Source organism: Eptatretus burgeri, unplaced genomic scaffold, assembly GCF_056783735.1.
Source record: "Eptatretus burgeri isolate ZD-2024b unplaced genomic scaffold, Ebu_testis_v1 Ebu_testis_scaffold_3183, whole genome shotgun sequence".
Taxonomy (NCBI): Eukaryota; Metazoa; Chordata; class Myxini; order Myxiniformes; family Myxinidae; genus Eptatretus; species Eptatretus burgeri.
The window spans coordinates 12,501-31,692 of record NW_028225132.1 but is presented as its reverse complement, the minus strand read 5'-3'; the positions used below and the strand labels follow the sequence as shown (position 1 = coordinate 31,692).

The window sequence follows — 19,192 nt, the reverse complement described above, 5'->3', positions numbered from 1 at the left end:
CCTTACATTACCACTGATTTGTATCGATATACTTTCGTTTGAACACCATGTTACCACAAGATATGTTTGTCAAGCCCACAGTGATGCATTTGAATACCTTGTAATGTATTTGTGTGATTATTTGGACCTTGTTCGAAAATAGGTCCAACGGCTTTTATTCATTCGCCAAACGTCCTCCAACGGAAGAACAGCCGCATAATCTCAACACGACAAACTCCCCTTGGAACCGATCATGAAGAGGCAGCAAGGTATTTCTTCATTATAATTCATTGCACAAATATGTCGGGCATCGATGGAACAAAGTATTATGTGGTTTTAAAGGTCTTTTTTTTAATGTCGACCTTTGGTATTGTTTCGTTTCGGTTCTCTCCTCAGCCCTCGTGTTTCTGTGCCCAAGCTTTGTGTTTCTGAGTTCATGTATCATCCTTTATATCTCCATCAATTGGACACCGACTATGTTCAGCCATCGACACCGACTGTTTCAAAAGGTAATCGTACGTGTTTGTGGTTTACATAAATATTTTTACTTCTGTTTGGTGTTTTCCATGAAACGCCACGATAAGCTATTTGTGCACGTTAACACAGCATTTGTCCAAGGAAAAAACCCCCTCGGGAATCCCACTGGATGCGCTCGCTGTATCTGGATCCACACCTGAACCAAAGTCGAATCGGCTTGTTCTTGGCACCGACACAACACGTCCACAACTTTGTGTTCCACATCGTTTTTAACCCAACCTCTCAAAGGTGAAAAATCATTTTAAAAACTCGAGTATCTGGATCCAGATCTTCACCAAAATCGAATCATTTAATCCTTGTCACAAACACACCAAGCCTGTCTCCCAAGTTGTGGCCGAATCCTTCCACAACTTCTTGAGATATCCTGCTCACAGGCAAACAGGCAGAGAGAGTGAGCCAGAGAGAGAGTGAGCCAGAGAGAGAGAGAGAGAGTGAGCCAGAGAGAGAGAGAGAGAGAGAGAGAGACACGGTGAGAGAGAGAGAGAGAGACACGGTGAGAGAGAGAGAGAGAGAGAGAGAGAGAGAGAGAGAGAGAGAGAGAGAGAGAGAGAGAGAGAGAGAGAGAGAGAGAGAGAGAGAGAGAGAGAGAGAGAGAGAGAGAGAGAGAGAGAGAGAGAGAGAGAGAGAGAGACAGAGACAGAGACACACACAGTAAGAGAGAGGGAGAGCCAGAGAGAGAGAGAGAGAGACACGGTGAGAGAGAGAGACACGGTGAGAGAGAGAGAGACACGGTGAGAGAGAGAGACACGGTGAGAGAGAGAGAGAGACACGGTGAGAGAGAGAGAGAGACACGGTGAGAGAGAGAGACACGGTGAGAGAGAGACAGAGACGCACACAGGAAGAGAGAGATCCAGACAGACACAGACTTTTTGACTTTTATTACAAAAGCATAAAATATATTTTACAAAACGTTTGTAAAACAAAGAACCATTGTTAAGGAAACATTTTTTGGAAAACAGATCATACGGTAAGAAAAAGTTCATGAATACATCAAAAGGTAAAACCAAGTTTTTCATTTGTTACACAACAAAGAACATTTTTCACGCAATTTATCAATAAAGTCCTGCTCTTCCCCATGCCTGCTTCAGTAATAGTTTTCCAGCTGGATTCAAGAAGAAATTGAAGTACTAGAAATCAATAATGTATTACAAGCAGAAAGATCACCACTTTCCACCTTCTTATTTCTGTTTTTGTAAATTGACATTTTCACCTCAGGACCAAAAAGTTAACCAAAGCGCTTTGAGGTTTACGTACAGAGGACTTAAAGTCTTCTTCTTCTTCTTCTTTCGGCTGCTCCCGTTAGGGGTCGCCACAGCGGATCATCTGTTATGATCCGTATAATGATTAGGCACAGGTTTTACGCCGGATGCCCTTCCTGACGCAACCCTGGTCGCCTCTTACGACACAGGGATATGATACACCTATTCTAACCGGGGCATACACTTAAAGTACAGAGGACTTAAAGTAACCACAGATAAATTTCTCAGAAGAAAAGGCAAAACCCAGTTTCAAAAAAATTAAAAAGGGCGTGAGCCAGAGATTTTAACGACACAGCTCTGTGTTGAGATGTTGTGAACAGCTCTTGTGCACCCAACATATGCATGATACAGCATTTCACAGTTCTCACAGAAAAGGCACACTTCCAAAATTTTATTGGAAAATTTGTGCAACAAAACATGAGAAGGAAGAATCCAATGCACTAAAATCTCCATTGCAGGTCGCCTGAACGTTTAGAAATTGGAGTTGTGTATAGACTTCATCATGCAGGAGTAAGCTCAGAAAGGGTTGAAAAATTTGACAGGTGCTCTTTCCATTGGACACCAAAAGAGCCTTTCTCTGAATCAACAAAAAGAAAATGAACACAAAAGTCATGTAAAGTCTCTTTCTCAATCGAGTTAACAGGTACAGATTTGCCATTATAACTCAAAAGCAACATAGGGAGAGCAGATTGGTTGAGCAAGCCATCAGATTCAAAGAGGTTCTTAAATTGAACTCCCAGATTATTTAATGCTCTTAACATTGCAAGAACAATCTGACCAATAATCCGAATTTACCTGAAGCCAGAAAGGCCAGAAATTTCACAACCGGACTTCCATCTTTCTCTTTGAAAGTCCAACAAATTATCGACTGAAAGGATGTCTGACCTCTGGGGAAGCAGAGACCTCTGACAGTTTCTCCTGCAACCAAACTAAAAGGGGCTCAATGGCAAGTACAGAAAGGAGACCAGACAAGGGGACAACCCTGCCTTAAACCCCTCTGCAAAAAAAGGAGAAATCAAACTATTGTTTATTTTAACCAAACTATATATCCAGGGTTTTCCCTGGGTTTTAAAATGACTTGGGTATAAGTGCCAACATGTATAATTTTGCGGCCTGTGGCAGCCACGATTGGTGCGCGCGAGGGGGAGAGGGGGGTCTCCCCCCTTACTCTGTCGGGGGTCTGGGGGTTTTCCCCCAGGAAATTTAGCAATTTTAGATGCTCGTAGGTGCATTCTGGGGCATTCTGAGCATGCAAGTAGAGACACAAATTAGTATCTTGGCATCATCAATTTTGTAAAAAAAATTCTCACTTACAACATATCCTATCTTTAGCGTGTATGTATCTTCACCATAAATATTTAAAATGTTTGTTCTGGTTGTAATACCCATCAATGATCTTTTTAATAACAACTTACATTCCATTAACCATGCATGGGATTTCATGAAAAAATTTATGATATATCCAAAAAAAATTGCTTGTCTGATTTGTTAGATTGTCTGTTTCCATGAAATAAATTTGTATTGTATATACTCTGTACTTGTGTGAGGCACTCAGTGTACCAATCTACAATATAACTCTTCTTCTTCTTCTTCTTCTTCTTCTTCTTCTTCTTCTTCTTCTTCTTCTTCTTCTTCTACCAATCTACAATATAACTATGACATGGATATTCTAAGTTGACAACAAACGCTGGTGTACAGTGTGTATTCAGTTTATTTACATCTCTCCAGCCTGAGGTTGACTCCCCAAAGGTTACTCTGCCTTTAACAGTTATCAAAAGGGATCACACTTTCAGCATTATAAATCAAATTGCATGTTCAACAGAAAAGTAGTTACCAGATGAACAAAAATAGTACATCGACAAGTTACGATAGATGAGTGAATAAATGGGTAAATATTCCACGAGCACCATTAGTTCAACCATCACCACCATCTCCACTATCACCATCCCTCCTTTCCCATCACCACACCACCACCACTACCACCCATCACTTCCCCCACACCCATCACCACCACCTCTCCCTCTCCATCACTACCCCCACCATCAACCTCCACCATCACCACCCACCACTTCCCCCACACCCATCATCACTGGAAATCAAGGTTTGTGTTGATAGACGGTTGTATTGTTGTAGATTTTCGTCCGTTCAGCGTGCGGACGACCGTCTTCAGCCCAATTGCGGTTGCGCGCTCCCACCGAACGTGGAAATCTTGTTGCAGCTTCCGGATCAACGCCGAAACCCAGCTGCGGGTGTTTTTAACACACCATAAACCAGCCAACTCTTCTGTCCACGCGCTACAGGGTCGATCGCCAAATTGTCGATGTACCTAATTATCCGTGCGGACAGAAATGCCGGGAGTTTATACCTCGACGGGACCTGCACGAAAACGAGCTGCTTATATGCGATTGCGATAAAAAAATGTGATTGCTAAAAATGCGATTGCCAAGCGGTTTTATATAGCCAAGTCCCGTCGGACCAGATGTACGTTTTATCGGCTTATAATCAGCCAGCGAATATCCCGAACGCAATTATGGCAGTCAATGTAGGAAGGGATGCAACGAGCAGGTGACATTTAAAAATGGGGGCATTTATTCGTACAGACACGTAAGCAGTCAATGGGGGAATGGGGCAGGACACGATCAAAAAGCCTACAGCCGATGTATACTTATTATGTACAAGCACGTACTTGCTCACAATTCTACTTCGAGACAAGGCGCCACAGACTTTCATACAAAAACCCAAGAAAGAAAGAACAGACTCGTAAGCCTTTATTATTGTTCAGAGCCGGGATGACCGAAGGGGCTCCGAGAGACCGAGCGGGCTACCTGGCCACCCTCGTGGTGACTCGCTGGGTCCTGGTTAGGGTTGGCGACCCTTGGTGTGTCCGTCTCGCTGGCTCGTTGCCAACACTGCAGCGGCTTCGAATGGCGGCTTGGTGGGTCAAGGGCCTTGCGACGCGCCCGACTCTCCACTGCCGCCTGGCTGCGCTCCAAGGCTTCTCCCACGAGTTACTGCTCCAGCGATCTCGACCCACCAACCCCACGACGACACTCCACTTCCTCCAACTCTCAACCGGCTCTCTCTCTCACGCACCATCTTCCGGCGAGCGAACGTGGCTTTTTTATCGCCCCCAAGGGGAGGGGTCGCGGTGGGCTTTTCCACCCAAAATCAGCGCCCTCCTTCTCTTCCCCTTTGAACCCTCATTCAGGCAGAATCCGCCCCGATCGAAGGCGAATGTGGTCGATGAATTGCTCTGGTTGTTGTTTTTGTCATTGCTGTTGTTAAAATAAAAGAGAGAGACAGAATAATGGCGAACTGAAGATGCACATCCCAGCACACGAATAATTCCCGTTATACATTGGTGGGGAAATCTAACCTGGAACACACACTTATCGACATAACTGATCTTCGGGGAACCTGAATGGTGATCTGTGAATTTCCACAACCGTAACAGTATCTACATGTGGACAATGTTAAGTCATTTGGGCGGCCAGAAATGGGTGTTTAAGCAGTTGGGTGGCCAGAAATTGACTTAGGCAGCCACCCAAGTGAGCCATATGGATGGAAAACACTGTACATGTATATATTTTGGTACAATAACTCGATGTACGATATAAATGTAGTACCAAATCCAAAACCCATCAAAACTGCAAATAGATATTTGTGATCTCTGCAATCGAAGGCATGTTCTTGATCTCTAAAAAATACACCTATGCTTTTATGCAAAATGTCACACACATCAGAAATATCACGAACGACACCGATGTTATCATATATTGATCGTCCAGGCACAAAGCAAGTTTGATCAGTGTGGACTATAGAGTTAACAACTGATCTCAAGCAAGAGGCAAGAACCTAGGAATTTATAGTCGGTAGATTAAAGAGAAATTGGACGCCAATTACGGAGTAGCTGGGTGTCTCCTTTTTTCGGTTGCAAGGAGACAACGGCTCATCTACGACTTAGGGGAAGCTCGCAAACCTGAAGACTTTCTTGGAATATTTCCAGAAGCTCAGGACCAATAATGTCCCAAAATGTTTCGTAGAATTCACGAGGAATGCCGTCCAGTCCTGGAGCTTTCCCAGATGCCATACCGGAAAGCGCAAGTCTCAATTCTTCCGGGGTGATTGGGTTCTCCATCGAGACCCGTTGTGACTCAGACAACTTCGGCAAAGACTCCATAAAAGTATTTACAACATTCAAATCAAATTTTTTAGCACAAAGCAGAGAGGAAAAACAATCATTTACGAACTTCCTAATCACCTTGGGTTCACTTGCAATCCCACCATAAGGTGATTGCAAAGATAGCATTTGCTATCAATTGTGCTTTTGTTTTATTCTCCAAGGAGAAGAAGTACTAAGAAGGAGAGTCAAGAAGATTCAAGTTTTTATTTCTAAGCCACACGAAAGCCCCTTTTGAACGTTCCTCTGCAAGGTGACAAAGCAACTCTTTCTTACTTGTATAGTCTTTGTGTTCTGTTGTGTAGGTTTTGATTGGTAGTTGTTTTGCCACGCAATGCAGGATCCGCAAGAACATATCAGGCCCAATACATTTTTCAGATATCATGTGTTATATCGTTTTTAGCCCTCTCTCTTAATGGTGAAGAGTCACTTGAAAAATTAAATAATTCTCGAATCCAGATCCGGATTTGGATCTTCACCAAAATCGAATCAAAAAATAATTCACCAAATATTCACCAAAAACTACCAACTACCAACCAATCAATGCAGTAGGTTTTGATTGAAGTTCCAGAATCTCCTTTTCCAGTTGGGAGATCTTTAAAAAAAATTGTCCTTTGAATAATACACATTATATTGTTGGCAAAACACTTTGATGTGGTTTTTTGCTCTGTCCCACCATTGCCTCTTAGTCCCGAGGCGCAATGGATCGTACGAAATTTTGTCGTGGTAGACCCATAAAATATTTGTCGTGGCCAGATCTTGCAACATGCCTGAAATCTATTTCGAGTGGTCACAAGGGCTACGACACATTAAAGATGGTTTGGCGATGGGGACGCAACAGAAAAAAAGATGTCTTCGTTATGTCGTGGGTGTGTCACAAGTCAGTCGTGCAACAGTCGTGGGACCATCGTGAGTTGTCGGGGGGCTGTTTTTCATGTGATCAGGTCGTGGTTCACTCGTGGGATGCGTGTGAGACAGTCGTAAGATTGTTTGAGTAAAAATTTTTCTTCTGGTACCCACAACAAGATATTTAACGCACGACAGTCGCAAGACATAGATACCACAAAAAATCGTCGAGCAAAAAAGGTGCATGTGCAATTTTGCCTCACGACGGCAAGTCGATGCCACGATGCTCAAAATTTCGTAGGACTGTCTTGCGACGACCCCCGATGACCCACGATTTGCCCAAATTTTCTGTCGTGTAGTGGCACAAATGCGTCGTGGGTTCGTTGTGACCAAGCCTTTACTCTGAAAAGTATTTTTCTTGCCAGAAGAGAACACCAGAAGGCTCCAAATGAATTCCAAAAATGCATCTCTTCGAACAAACCAACATTAAGGAACCAATAAGCACTCAAACGTGGAGTATTAGGAAAAAACAATTTTAAAGATACCAGATGATGATCTGAAAAACCAGAGGGCAAAATCGCCTTTGACAAAATAAAATTCCGGAAACCATTGTTAACATAAAATTTATCGAAACATGCAAAGGATACTCTGTTAGGAGAGGCTTGACACCATGAAAATTGCTTAACCCGAGGATGCTGCAATCTCCATGCATCAATAAGGTGATATTTTATGAGGACAGCAGCCAAGTGTTTTGCGCTCTCCAGGTGAGGTTCAACTCCACCACGGTCCAGGGATGACTCTAAGGTGCAATTGTGATCATCCAGGTGTACACAATGACTTTGATACGGACACATTAACACTCATGCCAGACTTCTACCAACTGTAATATTTCCTTGGTGCTTGTTTGGATTAATGTTCAGGAAAATATTTCTTTGTCCTTAACACTTCTGAGGCACAGACAAAATGGAACATGTTGCAGGTGAAGAACAGGAAGTTTTGCCAAAGTTTGGAATAATTTATCATGTAAACCATGAATCTTAGCAATTTACATTCGAACCGGTACAATGGTTTCAGGTGAGTGGGTAGAGGAGGGAATGAGCACCTCTTCTGAGGGGCCTTTGATAAAACAATAGAAGTATGAAAGATGAAGTGCATTGATATCTTAATCAGTTGAATAACTTGTTCAGAAAATAACCCAGAACGAAATGCTCAGATGGAACAGATAAGTGAGGAAAAGGTCAATTGGGTGATTTCATCCAGTCGAAGGGAGTAAAAGTACTTGTTGTTTTTTCTGCTTGAGGGTGACCATGCCAAGGAGTTACCTTCCCACAGAAGTTATAATTACAATTATCTCCACAATTAAGGATATTCTTCTTCAAGGAAGGAAGTATTAACAGCATTGTCTGTAAAAGACAAAGTGACAAAATGTATTTTTCTTTATATTTTGATCTTGTTGTTGGCTGTGTTTGCACCCATCGTGTGTTCACCCAACCTGCCCCAAAGTATTGAAGAGTGCTTACCAATTGAAGGTCCTGCACGAAACATGGCTTCTGCTGTTGCTGTCCGTCACCAAGGTGAGGCTTCCGTTCATGATGTAGTTTATGAACAATGCAAGGTGATAAATTGCATTTCACCAACAATAAGATCCCACTATGTTTTTCCTCAGCTTTCGTTCCTTCACGATAAAAGTTCAGCTTCCTATCTTTATGAAATACCGTATATCCACCAGGAGTGAACTCCCTGTCCATGATTGTACAATCACAAAATGTTTCAGTGATGGCTCCAATGTGATCTCAGGAACATTCACTTGTTTGAAAGAGACCGTGCGACAAAGTAAATTGTTTTCAGCGGAATATACTCCGTTTTTCCTTGAATGTGTGTCAGGTGAGGGGACTATTATGGGAGATGAGGAGGGAACGTCGTCATCTCTGGAGATGAGGCTTGCCGCTGAGCTTCTTCAGGACTACTTTGTGTCGTTTAATGGTGGATTGCCCGTGTCGGTCACTTTCCCTCTTTTTATCAAGATCACTCAGCAGCATCTCTTGTTTTTCTCTTTGGAGAGGAGTGTAACCTGGAGTGATAACATTGTTTTTGTGCAGAGAGAGGGATCATTCAAAATACGTACCTTCTTGTTATTGGTAAGAACCAGATTCCGATTGGATTCACAACTGAACACAACTTTGATCGGTCTGAATCTGTTCTCAACGTAGCATCCCTTGCGGAAAGTGCGGACGGGTTCTATATTCTGGTTCATGGCTTCAATCAATTTTGCCACAACCTTCCTGTCATGTTCACCTTCTCCTTCCTTCCTTCCTTAACTCCACGGAACATGAGGTTATTTTTCGCCTTTCTATCTCCACTGGTTCATCACTGAGAAGCTTGGATTGAGATGAATGGTGAGGCTTCAGTCTGGCCGGCAGCTGATCAACATCATGCTGTTTCAGTTGTTGTATCCTGCATTCACAGTGAGGCTTCGGTTGGCACTTAAGAACACTGTATTGTTGTTGCTGCTGCAGCCCTTCATCATGGTGAGGCTTTGGTTCAGGTGGTAGCCAATCAACATCCTGCTGTTTTTTTGTTGCTACTTCAGCCCATCATCATTTATTACAAGCACGTCTTTCTCAGCTCCCTGAACTCCGCATGACGTTTCCTGTCTCTTATCCCATATTCTCTTTCCAGTAAAATGAACTCCCTTGTTTTCCACACATCTTCGCATTGCTCTCTTGTGTTCTTCTTCCTTTTTCTCACTCAGACGAGTCTCTCCCTCTGATTTATTCACACGAGTACGTGCCCGTAAAAAAAAAAAAAAAATTCAAACCGCGAGCAACAAACAACAACCACACAGGCCGTTTCTTCGCTCTCGCCTGCCCGTACGTGCATGGGCCGGAAGTTCGCATATTATTCGCAGTTATGATTATTCGCAATTTAGTTTTAATGCCCAAATATTCAATTAGCGCCAACAAATTTTACCTTTTCGCAATGTCGTGGCAAGGAAAACAAAAAGAGAATAGAAGAGAGAGAAAAAAATTTACTTCCTGGTTCGGAGCATACCAACACTCTGATGTTACCGAAATTTATACACCGTCTCGTATGAAAACGACCATAACTTGGGGCATTGTGTTTATCTATAAATGCGCATAAGAAATCGAGAAATTATGAGAATACACGAAATCATCACTATCCGGAAGTCCGTACGTTGTAACCCGTAATGGCTAACGCGGCTGAGCTTCCCTTCCCCATCGGCCACGCCCACGCAACAACATGTCTTGTCATTGGTTTGTTAAATAAATGGCCATAACTTGGGAAGCACTTGTTCGATTAATATCAAACCTTGAAAAGGCACATCCTCAGGTCCCCAGCAATATATCTGGCAAGTTTCAATTAGATCGGACCAGCGGTTGTCGAGAAACAGCGGTCACAGACACACACACAGACACACACACAGACACACATACAGAGATTGCTGGAATTATAGTATACTAGTGCATGCCCGTAGATGCGTGGCCGTACGTGCAAACCCTCCCCCCCCCCACAAAAAACTCAAACCGCGTGCCAGAAACAACAACCACACAAGCCGTTCCTTCGCTTTCACGTGCCCGTACGTGCGTGGCTGTACGTGCAAAAAAAAATATATATATATATATATATATAGACTTTAAAACCGCTTGCCAGAAACAACTACACAGGCCGTTCCTTCGCTCTCCCGTGGCCGTACGTGAGTGGCCGTACATACAAAAAAAAAAAAACTTTCAAACAACTACACAGGCCATTCCTTCGCTCTCATAAATGACGACTGGATTGGGGCATTGTGTTTATCTTTAATGCGGATAAGAAATCGAGAAATTATTAGAATACAGTAAGTCATCACTATCCAAAAGTAGTGCGTGCCCGTACGGAATGTTCACATCATTCCACTAATTATCGCTTGCATTGAAGTAACTGCTGTGATACTTACACACAGAGTTAATTAAAATCAAGTTTACCTCCCTGTCTTTGCTTGCCATGGCATTTGCTGCCATTTACCATTGGCACTCCTACCCCACGGTAACTAAGGTACTGATCGATCCCCATCGTAACCAGCACGGCACGTGACGTCATCATCGGCCAGCCCTGCACCGGCCTACGCAACCACGCCCACGCATCAACGTGTCCTGTGATTGGTAACTAAATGGCGCATCGGCTTCGCCTACGCGGCACATGTCCTGTCATTGGTTGGTAAATAAATGGCCATAACTTGGGAATCACTTGTCCGATTAATATCAAATCTTGAAAAGGCACATTCTCAGGTCCCCAGCAATATAGCTGGTAAGTTTCAATTCGATCGGACCAGTGGTTGTCGGGAAACAGCGGTCACAGACACACACACACACACAGACACACACACACACACACACACACACACACACACACACACACACACACACACACACACACACACACACACACACACACACACACACCTCCTTCTCCTTCTCCTTCTCCTTCTCCTTCTCCTTCTCCTTCTCCTTCTCCTTCTCCTTCTCCTTCTCCTTCTCCTTCTCCTTCTCCTTCTCCTTCTCCTTCTCCTTCTCCTTCTCCTTCTCCTTCTCCTTCTCCTTCTCCTTCTCCTTCTCCTTCTCCTTCTCCTTCTCCTTCTCCTTCTCCTTCTCCTTCTCCTTCTCCTTCTCCTTCTCCTTCTCCTTCTCCTTCTCCTTCTCCTTCTCCTTCTCCTTCTCCTTCTCCTTCTCCTTCTCCTTCTCCTTCTCCTTCTCCTTCTCCTTCTCCTTCTCCTTCTCCTTCTCCTTCTCCTTCTCCTTCTCCTTCTCCTTCTCCTTCTCCTTCTCCTTCTCCTTCTCCTTCTCCTTCTTCTTCTTCTTCTTCTTCTCCTCCTCATGGATATTCTAAGTTGACAACAAACGCTGGTGTACAGTGTGTATTCAGTTTATTTACATCTCTCCAGCCTGAGGTTGACTCCCCAAAGGTTACTCTGCCTTTAACAGTTATCAAAAGGGATCACACTTTCAGCATTATAAATCAAATTGCATGTTCAACAGAAAAGTAGTTACCAGATGAACAAAAATAGTACATCGACAAGTTACAATAGATGAGTGAATAAATGGGTAAATATTCCACTAGCACCATTAGTTCAACCATCACCACCACCTCCACCATCACCATCCCTCCTTTCCCATCACCACACGATCACCACTACCACCCATCACTTCCCCCACACCCATCACCACCACCTCTCCCACTCCATCACTACCCCCACCATCAACCTCCGCCATCACCACCCCACCACTCCCCCCACACCCATCATCACTGGAAATCAAGGTTTGTGATGATAGACGGTTGTATTGTTGTAGATTTTCATCCGTTCAACGTGCGGACGACCGTCTTGAGCCCAATTGCGGCCGCGCGCTCCCACCGAACGTGGAAACCTTGTTGCAGCTTTCGGTCTGAATTTGCAGCTCGGTCTGAATCTGTTCTCAACGTAGCGTCCCTCGCGGAAAGTGCGTACGGGTTCTATATTCTGGTTCATGGCTTCAATCAATTTTGCCACAACCTTCCTGTCAAGTTCACCTTCTCCTTCCTTCCTTTACTCCACGGAACATGAGGTTATTTTTTCGCCTTTCTATCTCCACTGGTTCATTACTGAGAAGCTTGGATTGAGATGAATGGTGAGGCTTCAGTCTGGCTGGCATCTGATCAACATCATGCTGTTTCAGTTGTTGCATCCTGCATTCACAGTGAGGCTTCGGTTGGCACTTAAGAACAACACTGTACTGTTGTTGCTGCTGCAGCCCTTCATCATGGTGAGGCTTTGGTTCAGGTGGTAGCCAATCAACATCCTGCTGTTTTTTTGTTGCTACTTCAGCCCATCATCATTTATTACAAGCACGTCTTTCTCAGCTCCCTGAACTCCGCATGACGTTTCCTGTCTCTTATCCCATATTCTCTTTCCAGTAAAATGAACTCCCTTGTTTTCCACACAACTTCGCATTGCTCTCTTGTGTTCTTCTTCCTTTATCTCACTCAGACGAGTCTCTACCTCCGATTTATTCACACGAGTACGTGCCCGTGAAAAAATAAATAAATAAAAAAGATTCAAACCGCGAGCAACAAACAACAACCTCACAGGCCGTTTCTTCGCTCTTGCGTGCCCGTATTGCGTGGCCCGGAAGTTCGCATATTATTCGCAGTTACGATTATTCGCAATTTAGTTTTAATGCCCAAATATTCAATTAGCGCCAAAGAATTTTACCTTTTCGCAATGTCGTGGCAAGGAAAAACAAAAAGACAAGAGAAGACAGAGAAAAAAATTTACTTCCTGGTTCGGAGCTCACCAACACTCTGATGTTACCGAAATTTATACACCGTCTCATATGAAAACGACCATAACTTGGGGCATTGTGTTTATCTATAAATGCGCATAAGAAATCGAGAAATTATTAGAATACACGAAGTCATCAGTATCCGGAAGTCCGTACGTTGTAACCCATAATGGCGAACGCGGCTGAGCTTCCCTTCCCCATCGGCCACGCCCACGCAACAACATGTCTTGTCATTGGTTTGGTAAATAAATGGCTATAATTTGGGAAGCACTTGTTCGATTAATATCAAACCTTGAAAAGGCACATCCTCAGGTCCCCAGCAATATCTCTGGCAAGTTTCAATTACATTGGACCAGCGGTAGTCGAGAAACAGCGGTCACAGACACACACACAGAGATTGCTGGAATTAGAGATATACTGGTGCATGACCGCAGATGCGTGGCCGTACGTGCAAACCCTACCCCCCGCAAAAAACTCAAACCGCGTGCCAGAAACAACAACCACACAAGCCGTTCCTTCGCTTTCACGTGCCCATACGTGCGTGGCTGTACGTGCAAAAAAAAATAAAATATATATATACTTTAAAACCGCGTGCCAGAAACAACAACTACACAGGCCATTCCTTCGCTCTCGCGTGCCATATGTGCGTGGCCGTACATGCAAAAAAAAAAAAAAACTTTCAAACAACCACACAGGCCATTCCTTCGCTCTCATAAACGACGACTGGATTGGGGCATTGTGTTTATCTATAAATGCGGATAAGAAATCGAGAAATTATTAGAATACAGTGTCATCACTATCCAAAAGTAGTGTGTGCCCGTACGGAATGTTCACATCATTCCACGAATTATCGCTTGCATTGAAGTAACAACTGCTGTGATACTTCCACACAAAGTTAATTAAAATCAAGTTTACCTCCCTGTCTTTGCTTGCCATGGCATTCGCTGCCATTTACCATTGGCACTCCTACCCCACGTTAACTCAGGTACTGATCGATCCCCATCGTAACCAGCACGGCACGTGACGTCATCATCGGCCGGCCCTGCACCGGCCTACGCAGCCATGCCCACGCATCAACGTGTCCTCTGATTGGTAAAGAAATGGCGCATCGGCTACGCCTACGCAGCACGTGTCCTGTCATTGGTTGGTAAATAAATGGCCATAACTTGGGAATCACTTGTCCGATTCATATCAAATCTTGAAAAGGCACATCCTCAGGTCCCCAGCAATATAGCTGGCAAGTTTCAATTAGATCTGTCCAGTGGTTGTCGGGAAACAGCGGTCACAGACACACACACACAAACACACACACAGACATTGCTGGAATTATAGATAGATGAAATGAGGTCAATGAGATGACAAATTAAGGGGTTGAATGCAGACTGCAGAGCAATGAGTAAGGAAACCTGTCGTTGTGAATCGTTTTTACCACCAAATCGAGATGTATTTTGTTGGCAAGCATGTTGAGTAGAGCTGAATTCCGAAACACTTCCAAAGGCCACAGCGTTTTGACAATTGGAAACAAAAAAAAGTTGTTCACTTTTTTTGATAAATTATTTTCGGAACAATTTTTCTTCAATAAATAAATAAATAATAATAAAAATCGTCTCCATGAACATTGTACACACCTTTATCTCGTCAGCACCTCTTCATAAACAACATCGCTGAGGAAACGGCGCTTCTTTGTTTCCTCATCCAGGGCAAGAATACGGAGGCTTTTAATGGCCAATTATTCAATTAGCACCAACATATTTTACCTTTTCGCAAGGAAAAACACAAAGAGAAGAGAAGAGAGAAAACCCGTAATGACGAACGCGGCTGAGTTTCTCTTCCCCATCGACCACGGCTACGCAGCAACGCTTCCTGTCATTGGTTGATAAAAAATGGCCGCAGCAACGGTTCTTGTCATTGGTTGGTAAATAAATGGCCATAACTTGAGAAGCACTTGTCCAATTAATATCAAACCTTGAAAAGGCACATCCTCAGGTCCGCAGCAATATATCTGGCAAGTTTCAATTAGATCGGACCAGCGCTTGTCGAGAAACAGCGGTCACACACACACACACACACACACACACACACACACACACACACACACACACACACACACACACACACACACACACACACACACACACACACACACACACACACACATTGCTGGAATTATAGATAGATTGCATTCTCGATTATTAAGCTCCTCCCCTTTTTGGTGGAGATGGAGCTGATGTTTCTTTATCTCTTCATCTTTCCTGTTCATAAAGGCTTCAAACACCCCCCTGTTGCTCCAGATCCTGTTCCTGATATATCTGCAATTCTTGCTCCCGTTGCTGCACATCTTGCTTCCAGTTTTTAACTTCTAACATTCTCTTTTCCACTTCAACCATTTTCTTCTCACGTTCTGTGTTTTTGCACTTTTCCCAGATCCAAACTTCAAATTTCTCATCCTGAAAATCCTTTTCCCAGATTGCTCGTCTGCATTCTTCCTTCTCCCTTATCTTTAACTTTTCCTGTTTCTTCCTCTCCTGTTCATTTATTTTCCTCTGCTCTGCTTCCTTTTTCTCTTTCTGCTGTTCCTCCTCTCGTTTCCTCCGTTCATCTTCCTCCTTTAACTGCAATTCTTTGTTCAATTTCCATTGCATGTCCATTTCCCATTTCCGTTAACTCGCGTTCTCTTTCCTGAACGAACTTCTCTCATTGTATGAGATCTTCTTTTTGGAGCAACATCTCCTCTTTTTCCTGAAGTTCTTCTTTTGCTTGTAAATCCTTCTTTTGCTCTTCTTGATATTGTTCTTCCTCTTGTTCTGCATTACCAAAGTTCTGGGTCACTGTGAACGCCATTTTTTTCCTTCACGTCATGAACTTCCGTTCCTTCCACTTTCTGCATTTCAAGGAGTTTGTTTTCCCGAACATCGTTTCACAATGGTGGATCGTCTTTCAATCGTTGTCTCTGTTTGATTTTACATCCACATTTTAAACTGCACGAAAAGCAAACATTCTCAGTTCAAGTTACAATGAAGTATAACATAACATGTAAAGTGTTGAATACATGGTTTTGTAAAACCCTTTCCTTTCTCTCTCGAAGAGGAGTCTCTTCCTCCGATTAATGCAGATTACATTCCCAAATCTGAAGCTCCTCCTCCTTTTGCTGGGCATGAAGCTGCTGTTTCTTTATGTCTCCATCTTTCCCATTTCAATGAAATGGTTGATTCGTAACGGCTGGTTTGGAAAGCGATTGGTGATCGCCGACAATCGTATGAAACGCACACCTCCCGGAGACGCCAGAAATATCAAACTATGTCCAAATTAGACAAACTGCTTTTTTGCAGTTCAATTCGGGAGCTTAAGTTTTGTGATTTCGCTGAGTTTAAGAGATTCTCGATGTTTTGGCATGTGCGAAAATGAAATGAAACCACGAACGCTGGTGTCTGGGCGTTTATAAGCATTGCAATGTATCTGGCGATTCACAGGGATGATGATCAAGCATTCGATGATCGTGAGGAAAATGAAGAGAGGAAAAGAATTTTGTCGTGAAGAAACCATTGCGGCCTGTTCAAGTAAAGGCATGTTTGAGCACGCTAAAAAAATGACAAATTAAGACCCCAGCAAAGTAACCGAGGATGCTCTTTGAGGGAGAATGAAGTGGCTGAGGAGGTTCCTCATAAAGGAAATAATTACAAAAGTCCTTTAATTTTCTTTGAATGGGGTGTTGGTTTCATAGTCTTGGAGTTATGTTAAACACACACACGCACACACACATTTATTTTGATAAATAGACAAGCAAGGAAATGACTAAAACATGGACATAAAAATGGTGCAAGAGATTAAGTAATGTCGATGGAAGGTTTTCGTTCCTGTAGTTCTCGAGACCAACGTTTCTTTAAGAAATCTTGGATTAGCCACCTGTAAGAGTCTGATGTTTCGTCTTACCTTGCAAGATCATTCCGAAGCCGTGGTGATGATGTATTCACTGCCAAACATCACATCTTCTTCTCCAGCGACCATTACTAGAACTTCTTCCTCTGCACACACATCAACAAAATGAAGTCAAAATCACTCAATGACATTGTCGTCATAATCTACATCATTATCATGCCTTCCAACGCAATCCTGGAAATACTATATTCTCTCATTTGCTTTCTGCATCTCAATTCAATTTTTCTCTTCTTTTGCCTTCGATTTCACATCTTTATTTTATTCATCACAAACTACCATTGGATTTGCACAAAAGTTTTTCAAACAATTACTTTTAATGATCATCCAGGTGTACACAATGACTTTGATACGGACACATTAACACTCATGCCAGACTTCTACCAACTGTAATATTTCCTTGGTGCTTGTCTGGATTAAAGTTCAGGAAAATATTTCTTTGTCCTCAACACTTCTGAGGCACAGACAAAATGGAACATGATGCAGGTGAAGAACAGGAAGTTTTGCCAAAGTTTGGAATAATTTGTCATGTAAAGCATGAATCTTTGCAATTTGCATTCCAACCGGTACAATGGTTTAAGGTGAGTGGGTAGAGGAGGGAATGAGCACCTCTTCTGAGGGGCCTTTGATCAAACAATAGAAGTATGAAAGATGAAGTGCATTCATATCTTAATCAGTTTTATAACTTGTTCAGAAAATGACCCAGAACGAAATGTTCAGATGGAACAGGTAAGTGAGGAAAAGGTCAATCGGGTGATCTCATCCAGTCGAAGGGAGTAAAAGTTCTTGTTGTTTTTTCTGCTTGAGGGTGACCATGCCAAGGAGTTACCTTCCCACAGAAATTATAATTACAATTATCTCCACAATTAAGGATATTCTTCTTCAACGAAGGAAGTATTAACAGCATTGTCTGTGAAAGACAAAGTGACAAAATGTATTTTTCTTTATATTTTGATTTTGTTGTTGGCTGTGTTTGCACCCATCGTGTGTTCACCAAACCTGCCCCAAAGTATTGAAGAGTGCTTACCTGTTGAAGGTCCTGCACAAAACATGGCTTCTGCTGTTGCTGTCCATCATCAAGTTGAGGCTTCCGTTCATGATGTAGCTTATGAACAATGCAAGGTGATCAATTGCATTTCACCAACAATAAGATCCCACCATGTTTTTCCTCAGCTTTCGTTCCTTCACTATAAAAGTTCAGCTTCCTATCTTTATGAAATACCGTATATCCATCAGGAGTGAACTCCCTGTCCATGATTGTGCAATCACAAAATGTTTCAGTGATGGCTCCACTGTGATCTCAGGAACATTCAATTGTTTGAAAGAGACCGTGCGACAAAGTAAATTGTTTTCAGCGGAATATACTCCGTTTTTCCTTGAATGTGTGTCAGGTGAGGGGACTATTATGGGAGATGAGGAGGGAACGTCGTCATCTCTGGAGATGAGGCTTGCCGCTGAGCTTCTTCAGGACTACTTTGTGTCCTTTAATGGTGGATTCCCCGTGTCGGTCACTTTCCCTCTTTTTATCAAGATCACTCAGCAGCATCTCTTGTTTTTCTCTTTGGAGAGGAGTGTAACCTGGAGTGATAAAATTGTTTTTGTGCAGAGAGAGGGATCATTCAAAATACGTATCTTCTTGTTATTGGTAAGAACCAGATTCCGATTGGATTCACAACTGAACACAACTTTGATAGGTCTGAATCTGTTCTCAACGTAGCGTCCCTCGCGGAAAGTGCGTACGAGTTCTATATTCTGGTTCATGGCTTCAATCAATTTTGCCACAACCTTCCTGTCATGTTCACCTTCTCCTTCCTTCCTTTACTCCACGGAACATGAGGTTATTTTTTCGCCTTTCTATCTCCACTGGTTCATCACTGAGAAGCTTGGATTGAGATGAATGGTGAGGCTTCAGTCTGGCCGGCAGCTGATCAACATCATGCTGTTTCAGTTGTTGTATCCTGCATTCACAGTGAGGCTTTGGTTGGCACTTAAGAACAGCACTGTACTGTTGTTGCTGCTGCAGCCCTTCATCATGGTGAGGCTTTGGTTCAGGTGGTAGCCAATCAACATCCTGCTGTTTTTTTTGTTGCTACTTCAGCCCATCATCATTTATTCCAAGCACATCTTTCTCAGCTCCCTGAACT

At 43.0% G+C, this 19,192-nt stretch overlaps 1 long non-coding RNA gene across 5 annotated transcripts in view; it reads left to right on the top strand.

Moving 5' to 3' along the window:
• Window positions 1-19,192, top strand: part of LOC147006370 (uncharacterized) — a 31,937-nt gene that overhangs the window by 251 nt on the left and 12,494 nt on the right. The window contains exons 2-5 of one of the 5 annotated variants that reach the window (XR_015054880.1): window positions 143-248; window positions 376-488; window positions 8,305-8,375; window positions 18,059-19,192. The exon at window positions 18,059-19,192 is cut by the window's right edge and continues 403 nt beyond it. This is a non-coding gene — a long non-coding RNA (uncharacterized LOC147006370). The other 4 variants (XR_015054883.1, XR_015054881.1, XR_015054882.1 and 1 more) reach the window with 4 other exon arrangements.